The following is a 12,434-nucleotide window of genomic DNA, read 5'->3' as shown; positions in this document are numbered from 1 at the left end:
GAGTTCAAAATCAAAAACTGAACCGACCTGTCCGGTTCCTTTTTTTTTATACTATATTTCAAATTTTTGTTCTACATTGTCTTTTTTTTTTTTTCCGTCTTTTTGTTATGAGTTTTTCCTTCTTTGCTTTTGAGAATTGCTACAATAATAATTTACAATGACCAACATATATAATTTACAATAAACCAAATAAAATGCTTGAAAGTATAAAGTCCATTGACAGTTCACTTTTCTAGTTGTGGCATAGCTCAAACTCATCATTAAAGACCAAGTCACATGACAACTGAGGGATTTGGCCAGGAATAAGATGTCCCAACACAAGCATCTTCCCTATGGTCTTTCCATAGATTACAACACCGTCAGATGCCGTCTTTGACTCACCTAAACAAGCCTACAGAACAAGCAACTTGTAACAACCTCAATAACGAAGCATTAAATGCAGACTTTGAATTTAAAAGCATAATGAAGACAATAAAACAAACCTGTGATAAATGCACCACATTGCCTTGGTCTGGCACCAAGGCACTACCTACATAGGTTTGAGCGACAAGTTCCCTGAAGAGATGACCATACATTTATAGAAGAGATCATAAATAGGATTAATATATTCAGAGAAAATTGTTGTTTAGTATCTGGAAAATGATAATCTACATTTCAAACATGAGAACAATCTGCTTTGTCTAAACTACTTTTCGAAATGGTAAGATATACAACTGAACTTTAGATCACTTAGCAGTACATTAACATTCATAATATTCTCTATCCCTCAAAAAATTACATTGATGCTAGTTAACAAGAAACCATTCTAGAAAATAACCTCCTAAGTAATCAGTTTCCAATCTTTTGGGTCACTACTTCAAATATAATTGACAACAAGTTAGGCAGACCTTAATCTTTAGATGGCCCTTTAACAATTTAAATACAACTAAAAATGATTGTTTGAAATTAACAAACGGAAGATGAGATTGCAATGACATACCTTATGAATGCTCTCCAATCATTGGACACACTTGTTTATACTTATCAGCTACCTGCACAAGAAGGGTAAACCAAAGATTCAAATCTCACTACAATTCAGACCTTAAAATGTTTAATGATATCAACTGCACTACCAATTATAAAGTCTTTGTTTTATATTTCTCAAGTAGATAGCATATTACCATCAATTAGACAAAAAAAAGAACAAGCCATCATGAAGAGGAGTGATAGTCCATTCACCCTTTCCCCGGAGATTAACAAGACTCAGAAAGTCAGTTTTTGACATGCTGTAAGTAACACGCAATTTAACCCTGCAAAATGTAGTTGTCAGTATAGAATAAGTAGGGATCGTTCAAGCCGGGGATTGAGGGTACACCTGTAATTGCATATACAAATAAAGAATTAATATAAGTATAAAGCATTATTTACAAAAATAAAACAAAGAATGAAAATATACACATGAAATTAAATGGGGGATTTTAGGTTTGAAATTAAGAATTAAAAGAAACAAAAATTAAAATGTAAAATATATATACAAGGCATGGAACGCAAGGAACAAAGATCAAAACCACAATCATATGAACGAAATCCAATTACCTATAGTTGATTTTCTATGTCATGAGAAAGAAGTTGACATGTGAAAGGTTAGTAAGCAAACGATTTCCCATATTTTACTTTTCTTAAATAATTAATCTAAGTGAAAGCAAATTAATCCTATTGAACATGCAATCATAGTCTAGTAAGTCAGCTAATCAAGAACACATTCAACACATGAAGAACAAAGAAAGGATGTCAACCAAAGTGCACAACCTAGTATGAAAAAGTTCATCTATTTGCAATCCTCCTTAATTGATTTCGACTTTTGTCCAAAGCCTTGACTACTTATGAATTAGATTCACAAAACTATTAGGTGAATTGTTAACCTAAATCTAGCTTCAATTATATGCATATATCCTAAGTTGGCCACCAAAGAACATAATCATGCAAAAGTTTTCTGTATAACAAAATCAATTAAGCAATCTCACATAAGCAACATAGAAACCAACTATAAAGAAATCACAACTTTTATTCAAACATAGAGACGAGTTTAAACTTTTCCCCTAACGTTATATGTTAACTAGAAATCATTGTTTACGAATTCAAACAAACAAAAAACCAAAGAGTTTACAAGAAAAAAGATCAAATTACACCGTGAAGGGATGAATGAAGAACACTTGTAGACGATGAACACTTGAAGAACTTGAAAGCAAGGCTTCAATGTGGAAGGATGGCGGCTAGGGAGGCTCACAGCTTCTTCTTCTTCTCCTCTTTGCTTGAAAATGCAGAACTCTGAAGACTAGAGAATGGAACAGAACTTTTGATGTGTGAAAAGAATGAAAGAATTGATGAATGAAAACTTCTCAAGGATGCATCTATATATAGGGGACGGCAAACTTAGTCTCCAAGCCTTCTGGATCCTTCTTTTAATTTACAGGAATTATCTGATTGGTCCACACAGCTCCAACCAATCAAATAAATCCATGTCATATTTTTTGCGTCGTCCAACCAATAAGAAGCCTCTAAAATTAAGTGGATTTGCAACATGAGTCTTAAAAGGAGATAATATTTCCGAATTCATAAAGATGTTTTCTGATTTAAACTCCTAAAATTCGGCCAAATAGGGGTGTGAGCAACAAAAAACGTGTCTGGTCTTGATTCCATCCTTTCTGCATGTTTTAATCCTTTAAAACTCTCCAAGGATGATGCCAAACCCTTCTGAAAACCTCTAGGACGTCACATGTACAATATTATCTGAAATATGAAGCATAAATTCATCCATGGGCTTCCAGATGTGATTTGGGCCTCAAAACAAAAATTCCGGTCGAAAGTCCGATTCACGCGCAACTTGACTTTCCTGTACTAAATCAGCCATAACTTCTTAAAATGATATTGATAAGTCGTAAAAAGATCTGGAAACTAGACATTTGAGGCTTTCCAACAATAAAAAGATCATCATCTAGCTTGTCCTAAGCTGCTCTCAATGCTCTGTCGAAGTTGACTGACTTGTACATGCAGATTTCTTGATTTGGCCTTTCATGCGCGTTTGCTCCTAGTGCTCTCAGGTTTCATAACCCCATCAGAACTCCTTATGTCTTCAGGATTTCTAGTCAAACAAGGACTCTTCACATGAAATGTTCTTGAACCTTCCGGAATCTTCTTTCACTTTCCTAGTTCAACTGAGACTCCTTGTGTCATTAGGATTCATTTTCCTGGTAGGAGTAGGTTTCCCAGTCCAACTAGGACTCTGCATTTTTCGTCATTTCTCCGAACATGTTTCCTAGTTGACCCAGGATTCCTACTTTGACTGGGATTCCTAGTCAGACCATGAATTCTTGGTTGGACCAGGAATACTCCATTTCTTCATTTCAGCATTCCTTGTGTCTTCTACTTGTCATTTCCAACGTCTTAATCCTTCTCAGGTGCCTTTAAGCTCATTTCCTTGTCATTTATTCCAATGTACCTAGAAAATAGAAACTAAGTTAAAAATGATTAAGTAAAGGAAATAACTAAGCAAAATAGCTCAGTGGTTAGAGCACCCACTACCTAATGATGAAGTCATAGGTTCGAGTCACCATGGGGGTAGGAGTGAAATCCTTTGATCCTCTTTAAAAAAAAAAAAAAACTAAGCAAAATATGAGGAGTTAACTATTAAGCGTTGCATTAATATGCTTTTATCAGTTTCAAACAACAAAGTCAGAGAATCAAATCGTCAAACAAGTAATCTGGTTTATGAGACGGCACAAAATCATGGTCAAGGATAACATCAAAATCTAAGGACGACAAGCATGATAAGCAAGTATGATACAAACTGTAAGTGGAATGTGGATCTAATATGTTAATCAACATAAAATTAACACTCATCTGATCTAAAACATCGCAATCACAAATCTGAAACAGAAAATCAATGCAAGCCAAATATAAGAGGCATACCTTACTTGAGGTCTGTGGCCACCGAAATCGAGAGCTACAGTGCGACAAACATGGACACCACGCCGGTGGAGATCAACACGATCTTCAGAGAGAGTAATCAGTAACTGGTTGTTGCTCGAACTCGATGACATTTATAGTTTTTGATAGGAATCTTAACTTTTCCGGCGAGAGCTTTGTTTTGAAAGGTTAGGGATTTGGGAGGTAAAGCCCATGGATCAAGAGGTAGGCTCTGGGATTTGGATCAAGAGGCCGGCTCTAGAGTTTGGATCAAGAGAATATGACGAAGACTTGGCTGTGAGAAGCTATTTATATCGCGATATTTGGGTTTGGTTTCTGACATAAAGCAAAACGACGATTCGGTTCGGTACGGTTCCAACTTGATTTTTGACACCCTTAAATTGAAAACTGAACCAAACTGGTTCACTTCAGTTAGTTTTTTTGTTTCGGTGCAGTTTTTTTTTCCGATTATGTTGTTTTCAGGTTCGGTTAGGCTTTCGGCTCAATTTTTTTTCGATTTTTGGTTTCGCGAACCCGCTCCTAGTTGGAAACTGTTCAGACTCAACAGCAGAATATTCTTTTTTTTTTTCCAAACCTTTTTTCATAGCCATTGTAACCCATTAAGACTTATGTATATAATTTTTATTTTCTCAAATCCGTTAGACCTTTAATACATATATTTTTCGATTCATTCTTTAATTAACTGTTAGAGAAATATAATCAGATCAATTAATAGATGTATGTGTTATGATGGTTGAACTAAGCTAGTAGATATAATTAAATATTTCAGTTGTAGAAATTATTTTTCAAATAAGTGATGAAATAGTATCAATGACAATACTAGCTTCAAATTCATAATTGTTTAAGGAAAACTGAAATTTGGAGAGAATTAAGTCGTACTTTCATTGATAATAAAAGCCTCTTTATATAGAGGATTACAAGGCATTGAATCAGAGTTCTACAAGGAAACGTAATATTACAATTGATTGGATATCTCCAAGATTCTCCGATATTATCTCTAATTCTAACCCTATTACCACTAGGCCAAGTAACCTAGAGTTGGGGCCAGACAAAAAAATAGGGATTTACTTGAACACTCCCTCTTGTGTCGCCAAAACGTGGTGCTTCTCTGGTTGCCTCGCTAAAAACCTTGCCGAGTAACAAAAATCCAGTGGGACGAAAATAACCTCAGTCGAAGATAACCAGTGGTGCTTCTCTCGTTGCCTCGCCAATAACCTTGCCGAGTAACAAAAATCCAGTGGTGCTTCTCTCGTTGCCTCGCTAATAATCTTGCCGAGTAACAAAAATCCAGTGGGAAAAAGAGCACAACACACCATTCACGTTTCGAGACCATACATGTAGACATCTCCCCTTGATGTCTGCATCTCCCCCTGATGACAACGATCATGGGAGTTTGGCTAACTTCCGTAAACGATGCTACCAACATGTTTCTGGAAAGTGGAATTTAGGCAATGACTTAGTGAGCAAGTCTGCCATACTGTCCTCAGATCGAACCTAGTTCACTTTGATCTTGAGGAGAGTTTGTTGTTGTTGATTATCCTTGGTGTTATCGCTTTTGATGTAGCCTTGCTTCATTTGTTCAAAACAAACAGCATTATTCTAAATGCTCGTAGGCTCATCTATGGTAGACTTCAAACCACAATTATTCGAACATGCGTAATTATGGATCCAATCCATAGACATTCACGAACCACTTCGTGAAGAGCAATAATCTCTGCATTGTTCGAAGATATAGCGACTAGGGTCTGTTCTGTAGACCTCCAAGATATCACGGTCTTTACCCAAGGTGAACACTTAACCAGTTTGGGAACGACCTTTGTGTGAGTCAGAGAGATACCCAATATCAGCAAAACCTTCCAAAACACATGTCGTTTTGGGATGGGGATAGAGGACACAGGCTAATGTTGGCGGCGCTCCTGGTGTGTGATGGGTCCGAATCCATCATCTCTCTGTAGGGATAGAACAAGCCCATATCGATCGTACATCTCAAGTACCAAAAGATATCTTTTACACAAATCCAATGGCGTCGCGTTGGCGCAAAGCTATATCTAGCTAACAAGTTCATTGGAAATGAGATGTCTGGTCTTGTGCATTTAGCTAAGTACAATAATGTGCCTATTGTACTTATGTAGGGCACTTCCGCCTCTAGCACATCTTCGCCATCATCCTTCGGACGAAGAGGGTCATTTTCAGGATCAAGACTACGGACGATCATGGGGGTGCTTGAAGGTTTGATCTTGTCAAAATGCTTAAGCATAGCAACACGATGCTCAAGTTCCAAACCGAGACATAATCGTGTTCTCCCAAAATTCTTCATCTCAAACTCGGATTTCAAGTGTTCAACAGTTTCTCTTAACTCTTTAAGGGCTTCCAATGAAGATCATGTCCAACATGAACTGCGATAGAATCCAAAACTTATTATGAAAACGCGTGGGCATATCCCTTCCCAATCAAGTAGTCATCTTAGTGAGCGTTTCAACCTTATTGTAAACGCGCTCCGTGGCCTAGAGTCATTTGACTTGAGTAAATGAAGTTCACCATGAACCTTCATGAATATTCCATATCTAGATCTCTATAGAGATACGTAGTGACCACATTCGTAAGCTGCATGTTTAGTTATTCGGAAACTACAAAACTGACAGGGTAGTGGAGTGCAATGACATCCATTACGAGAGAATATGACTCATCGTAATCGATTCCAGGGCGTTTTGTGAGAAGCCTTGCGCCATAAGGCGAGATTGCCATATCTTTTTCTCATCATGCTTTCTAACGAAGACCCATTAGTCAATAGGTTTTTATGTTAAGAGGTGTTGGCATCACTGGCTCAAAAACCTTCCTCTTCGTTAGAGAATCTATCTTAACCTGGATCGCATCTTTCCATTTAGGCCAAATTTCTCTACGTTGGCATTCATTCATCAATGGAGCGTGGTTCGATATCATCTGACTCAACAAACTCATGCGTAACGAAATGCGCAACTACATCATCAATTGTGATAGAGTTTCTATCCCACGTCTCATGTATGATAGGAGCAAAAAGTGTGACGATATTATTGAATATGTGCCCCATTTTAGCCTTGTTTGTCCCTTAGTTTAGTGTTTTGAGTCATTAAGTCATTTTGAGAGTCTTGTTGAGTGTTTGGAGTGAAATAGGCGAAAAAAGTAAAATTCATGAAAAATCCTAGCTGGATCAGGATTCCTCACTGTCGACTGTTTTTGCGGTCTTTACATTTTAATTTTATTTATTTTCTCTAGAAAATTCTGATATTCTCCTGCTTGTTGTAGGAAACCTTGCTCGGTGGAACTCTTGGAAACAGCAATGATGGAGTCATAAAATAAAGCATTTAAGACAGTTGACCAAGCAATGAAGAAGGGAAATAAAGGAGAAAGACATTTTCAGCTAGAGAATAAAGGAGAAAGACGTTTTTCAGTTGGGGAATAAAGGAGAAAGATGTTTCAATTGGAAAATAAATAAGAGAAAGACGTTTCAGCTTGTTAAAAGACCCCATTATGAGAGAAATTAAGGCCATAAAGGAGATGTTTCAGTTGGGAAATTAAAGGAATTATGATGCAATCCCATCCGTCCAATGATGAAGGGTATGATCGACAAAAGCCAACCAATGCTCCCCTATAAATAGGCAACGTCCAGAATAGAATTTGCATCACTTCCTGGCCAAAAACCATTCCAAGACTGCCCAATTCACTCCTCCAACCTCCATCTCCTACAAGACCGTGACCACCATCCATCCATCAATTTACGAAGCTCTTAGGCGCTGAGTCAAGGACGCTCCACCACCATAGCAGAGACGAGTTCATCACCTTGTTGCTAAGCCGCTGAGGAAAGCTTCAAAGTGTAACTATGACTCTACTTACAATTTTTGTTTCGGTTTTGTGTGTTTGGATTTGCAAGTTGTGTAATTGGAGACATGAAATTTTCAGAATATTTTTATTAATATTTTTGAGATTTTCAGTTTATTATTGAGTTAATTTCAAGAATTCTTTTATGATGCATGTTACAATGTTGTGCCCTTTTACGTGTTTAGGTAATTTTCAGAGTTAGGTTCATAAGTTTGCATGCTAGAATAACGGTGAGAGTTCTTGTGTGTTTGCTTAATTTGCCAAGAGTAATTGTTATTTGTTAAGACACTGAGTTAAACAAGTAGTAATTAGTTCTAACGAGTGGTAAAAATCATGCTTTAATGATTAAACGATTCTAGAAATTACGTGTTAAATTCTATGTGTAATGGTTAATTTGCACGTGTGAGTTGATTCGAGGGTTAGATAATACTACTAGTTAAGAGAATTACGCTGAGTGTTTTCGAAAATTAGTAGTATTAGGCTTGGTAAGGACTTTTCCAATCCAAGGCTACATTAGAACGAATCAGATAAATGGATTGATCCGCTGAGGCTTTTCATTTGGGCTCTTATCTAGGCATTTAAGATGGGCACATTTTTGTAGCATGTTGAAATGAATTTTCTGTTTTTACACTTAGAAATTTCCGAGTGGTATTGGTCTAGGTTAGGGAAGTCGATCATTGTATATAGTTTTATTTGTTTCGTTTTTATTTTAAGTAGATTAGGATCCAAATTTGAAAACCCCCATTTTATTCTTTTATTTATTAATTGACCTTTTAGTGTAGGTGTACCCTACAATCCCCGGACTGAACGATCCCTGCTTATCCTATACTGACAACTACATTTTGCAGGGTTAAATTGTGAGGCTATTTCAGCCGCATCAATGTACACTAGTGTAATTTTCATAGAGCTCTATATTCTCAGGAATAGGTTTTGACGTCGAGGCGTCCCCCAACGATAACCATAACTCGAAAGATTCTCATGAGACCGATTTTGAGTCTTGATGATCAAAGGATTGGAATGTGCCAAAGTATCCTTCGAATCCACGGGTCTCCCACGCATCCTAGCTAGGGCCATGGCCTGTAACGCCAAAGTGCCACTCTCTATGGCGTTGGTGCCATGCCTACCTTCGTGTAGGGTGGCGCTATGTCCTCTCGTAGGGACGTCCTTCCTCGCAGACTTGTTTGCATCATATTTGTGTGATCTCGTCACTTTAACAAGGATCGAGATGAGACATAGTGGGGACAGACCACGACAATTCTTGTCGTTCCTGCTGAACATCCGTGTTCTTATCTCCCCCTAACAACGGGAAGACTGTCTCATCAAAGTGACATCCGCAAATCTAGCGGTGAGGAGATCGCCTAGCAAGGGCATTAAGTGACAGACGATTGTTGGAATCTCAAATTCAACATAGTTGCCCATTTGTCTATAAGAACCTATCATAGTGCGCTGTGGCGGCACAATTGGCACATAAATGGCTCACTCAAATGTGCGTAAGTACGAAATACTTGTACCCAGTCACTAGTTGTAACGTAGAGATACATTGAGTGGCGGTAGGTCATAGACGAATTATCATAGCTGCATGCGATATTGCATCACCCCAAGTTGATGTAAGGAGATTGGTGAGCATTACCAATGTCCGGACTATCATCGTAGTCGTTTTCGCGAGACCATTTAGGTGTGTTCATGGGAATATGATGTCCGACATCAGTCCCAATGCAATAACCATCGAAAGTCTTCGATGTAAGCTCTCTAGCATCGTCAAGTCCAATTGACGGAATATGATGATCTGGGGAGTGAGCCAGTTGTCATATGATATGTGCTAGGAGTGTAGCATAAGCAGCATTACAAGTGGACAATGGCACAACACATAACCAGCGTGTTTGCGTGTCAACCAATCACATGAGATATTTAAACTACCGCAAGTTGGTTGAATCAGTCCACAGAATCCCTATGGATTCTATGTAAGAACAGAATGAGTATTATCATATCCTTTGCATAGGACGGTCTCAGTCTTAATTTCCCTAAGGAACGGGCTTTGTAAAACGAGCGAGAGGCTTTAGAAGCAACCAATGAGGATTTTGAGGGGCCAGCGAGCTAGCGTAGAGCTGCGGGGGCAGCAGATGCAGGGCGCACTCGCGGGGAGCAGCAAGCTCAGGGGCGTGTAGGAGCTGCGGGGGATTTTGTGAGAAGAGTTTTTAGGGTTAGGGTTAGGGCTCGTGCTGATAATGTGTTTAAGGAAAACTGAAATTTGGAGAGAATTGAGTCGTACTTTCATTGATAATATAGAGGATTACAAGGCATAGAATCAGAGTTCTACAAGAAAACATAATATTACAATTGATTGGATATCTCCAAGATTCTCCGATATTATCTCTAATTCTAACCCTATTACCACTAGGTCAAGTAACCTAGAGTTTGGGCCAGACACACAAATATGGATTTACTTGAACAATAATAAGATAAAGGTAATAATGCAATAAAGACTGAAATAGGTTCGTTAAATAAAATACATATTTAATATACTAAATCAAATCAAAGACGTCAAAGTCATCTTAATTGCAGCTTTCTCCTTCTCTGGATTGATCTTGCAATGTCAAATCCAAAAGTCTTCAATAAGATCCTCTAATTCATCACGCTCTTTTTCTAAAATATAAACAAACAAAAGAGAAAAATATTGTAATGACATAAAGATTGATATTGTGATAATAAAACCAAGTTGTTTTTAGTTTACCTTGGTTATCAAAAATTCAATCTCGAGTACACATCAAAGCTTGAATTGTGTCAAGCAACAATGAGCTGCGGTATTGATCTAAAACTCTACCGCTAATACTAAATGCCAATCCAGATGCAACGGTACAAATAGGAATTGACAGCACATCATGAGCTAGATGAGAAATAATAGGATATTAGATCTGCTCCATTTTCCACCAAGAAAGTACATCCAACTCTTGCTTTCTTTCTAGCCTTACTTTGTCTAGATACTTGCTCAAATCTGTCTTCATAGTTTGAACTTGAACCAATTTTATAAGCGTTATCAAAAGCCTGCAAAAATAGAAAAATAAGAGCAACTTAATATTAAGTACATGGCAACAGTATACATATTACTAAATCAATTTGATTATATCTACTGGTAGACATATGAGTTAACAAAATAAGAGAAGCTTGATATCAATTTGCTCATCTAGGGTTTTTCTAATGTAAAAGGAAAAATTTTGCCAACAGTGCACCAACTAAAGGCCACTAATAATTTCAATACATAAAGTTCCAAACCCAGCATTTTGGAACACGAAATCTGAAGCCCGACTCACTATCTAGACACAAAGTCAATGACACCGAGAGAACCTCTGGCACCTGTCATAATTTGAGGGGTAAATTGGTCTAATTCTTTTTATATTTAATGAATATGTTATGGATTAATTGGCCACATATTTTTTCTAAGTCAATATTTATCTAAACTGGTAAATTACCCAGATCACCATCTAGTGAGTTTTTCATCATTGCCACCCTTTTTAGTTTGGGTATCCATTAATTCATTACTTAGTTTTTTGTTCTTTTTCTAATTTTTGCTCCCATTGAAGAAAAATTTCCTTTCTTCAACAATAGAAAAATAATAAAAATAAAATAAAAGGTGCAAAACCCTTTGACTGCTTATAGGGTTACTTTATCAGTAATAGTGAAAACATGGATGATAATATTGAGTTTAGATTTAGGTGGATGAATGAAAGAGAAGTTTAGGTTTATGTTTAGACGGTGGGTGTTTTGTGGGTGCCATATAAGCAAGGGAGCCCATCTAATGAGGACTACTAAAATGAGGACTTTCTAATCAACGGTTTGAGAGACTCACTTTTTTATTACATTACGGTAAATCAACCATTAGATGTTTATGTATGCATGAGTAGATCACTTTTGAAAATTTTCTTCTAAATTGCTGTTCATTAAGGTACAGAACTATATCAAATTAATGGACGAACTGAATCTGTCAAACATGAAGCTTTAATGTTCATAACTAATAAATCACGATTATGAATGCCTTAACAATTTTCAAATTGGTTGGAAAAATTGCATAAATTATCTACACATGAATATCTAAATATCTAACCGTTGATCTGCAGAAAATGTGATCGAAAAGTGGGTTTCTCAAAAAAGTTCTCAACTAGTCCTTATTTTAGTGGTTTCATTAGAAGCTCTCCCATATAAGCAAATGAGTTTTAATTTTTAATTAATTACTGTACTTATCCACCATTTTATTATAATATCCACCATCTTATTATAAAGGTAAAAAACTATTTCAATAATTGTCACGCCCCGAATTTTGAATAAAGAAATTCAAATCCGAAACGCGAAAACTCAACAAGCACAAGAAGAATAAACATAAAATTTTTCATTTAAACTAAGCAACAAACAAACTGAACTCACAATGTCAACACAGACTCATTCTCTAGAGTCAAATATCACATCACCAAGTGTTTACAAATTAAACCGAATAACAATTTAATAAGTAAACGCACCCTCTACACTCACCACACAGCGGAAGACTAGAATCAAAATACCCTACTACGTCCAAGCTATGACAGCAACAAAACCTCAGCTTCGATGATGATTACACTGACCTG

At 36.9% G+C, this 12,434-nt stretch overlaps 1 long non-coding RNA gene across 1 annotated transcript; it reads right to left on the bottom strand.

Annotated features, from left to right (window-relative positions):
* Nucleotides 1-505: 505 nt before the first annotated feature.
* On the bottom strand, nucleotides 506-1,288 carry LOC121049243. Its single transcript, XR_005799501.1, has 3 exons — nucleotides 1,161-1,288; nucleotides 980-1,031; nucleotides 506-555 (listed from the first exon to the last, which is right to left on the bottom strand). It is a non-coding gene; the product is annotated as an uncharacterized LOC121049243 (long non-coding RNA).
* Between the last annotated feature and the right edge of the window lie 11,146 nt (nucleotides 1,289-12,434).

Source organism: Rosa chinensis, chromosome 5, assembly GCF_002994745.2.
Source record: "Rosa chinensis cultivar Old Blush chromosome 5, RchiOBHm-V2, whole genome shotgun sequence".
Lineage (NCBI taxonomy): Eukaryota > Viridiplantae > Streptophyta > Magnoliopsida > Rosales > Rosaceae > Rosa > Rosa chinensis.
Note: the sequence above shows the minus strand (reverse complement) of the source record. Positions and strands in the feature narration are given on the sequence as shown.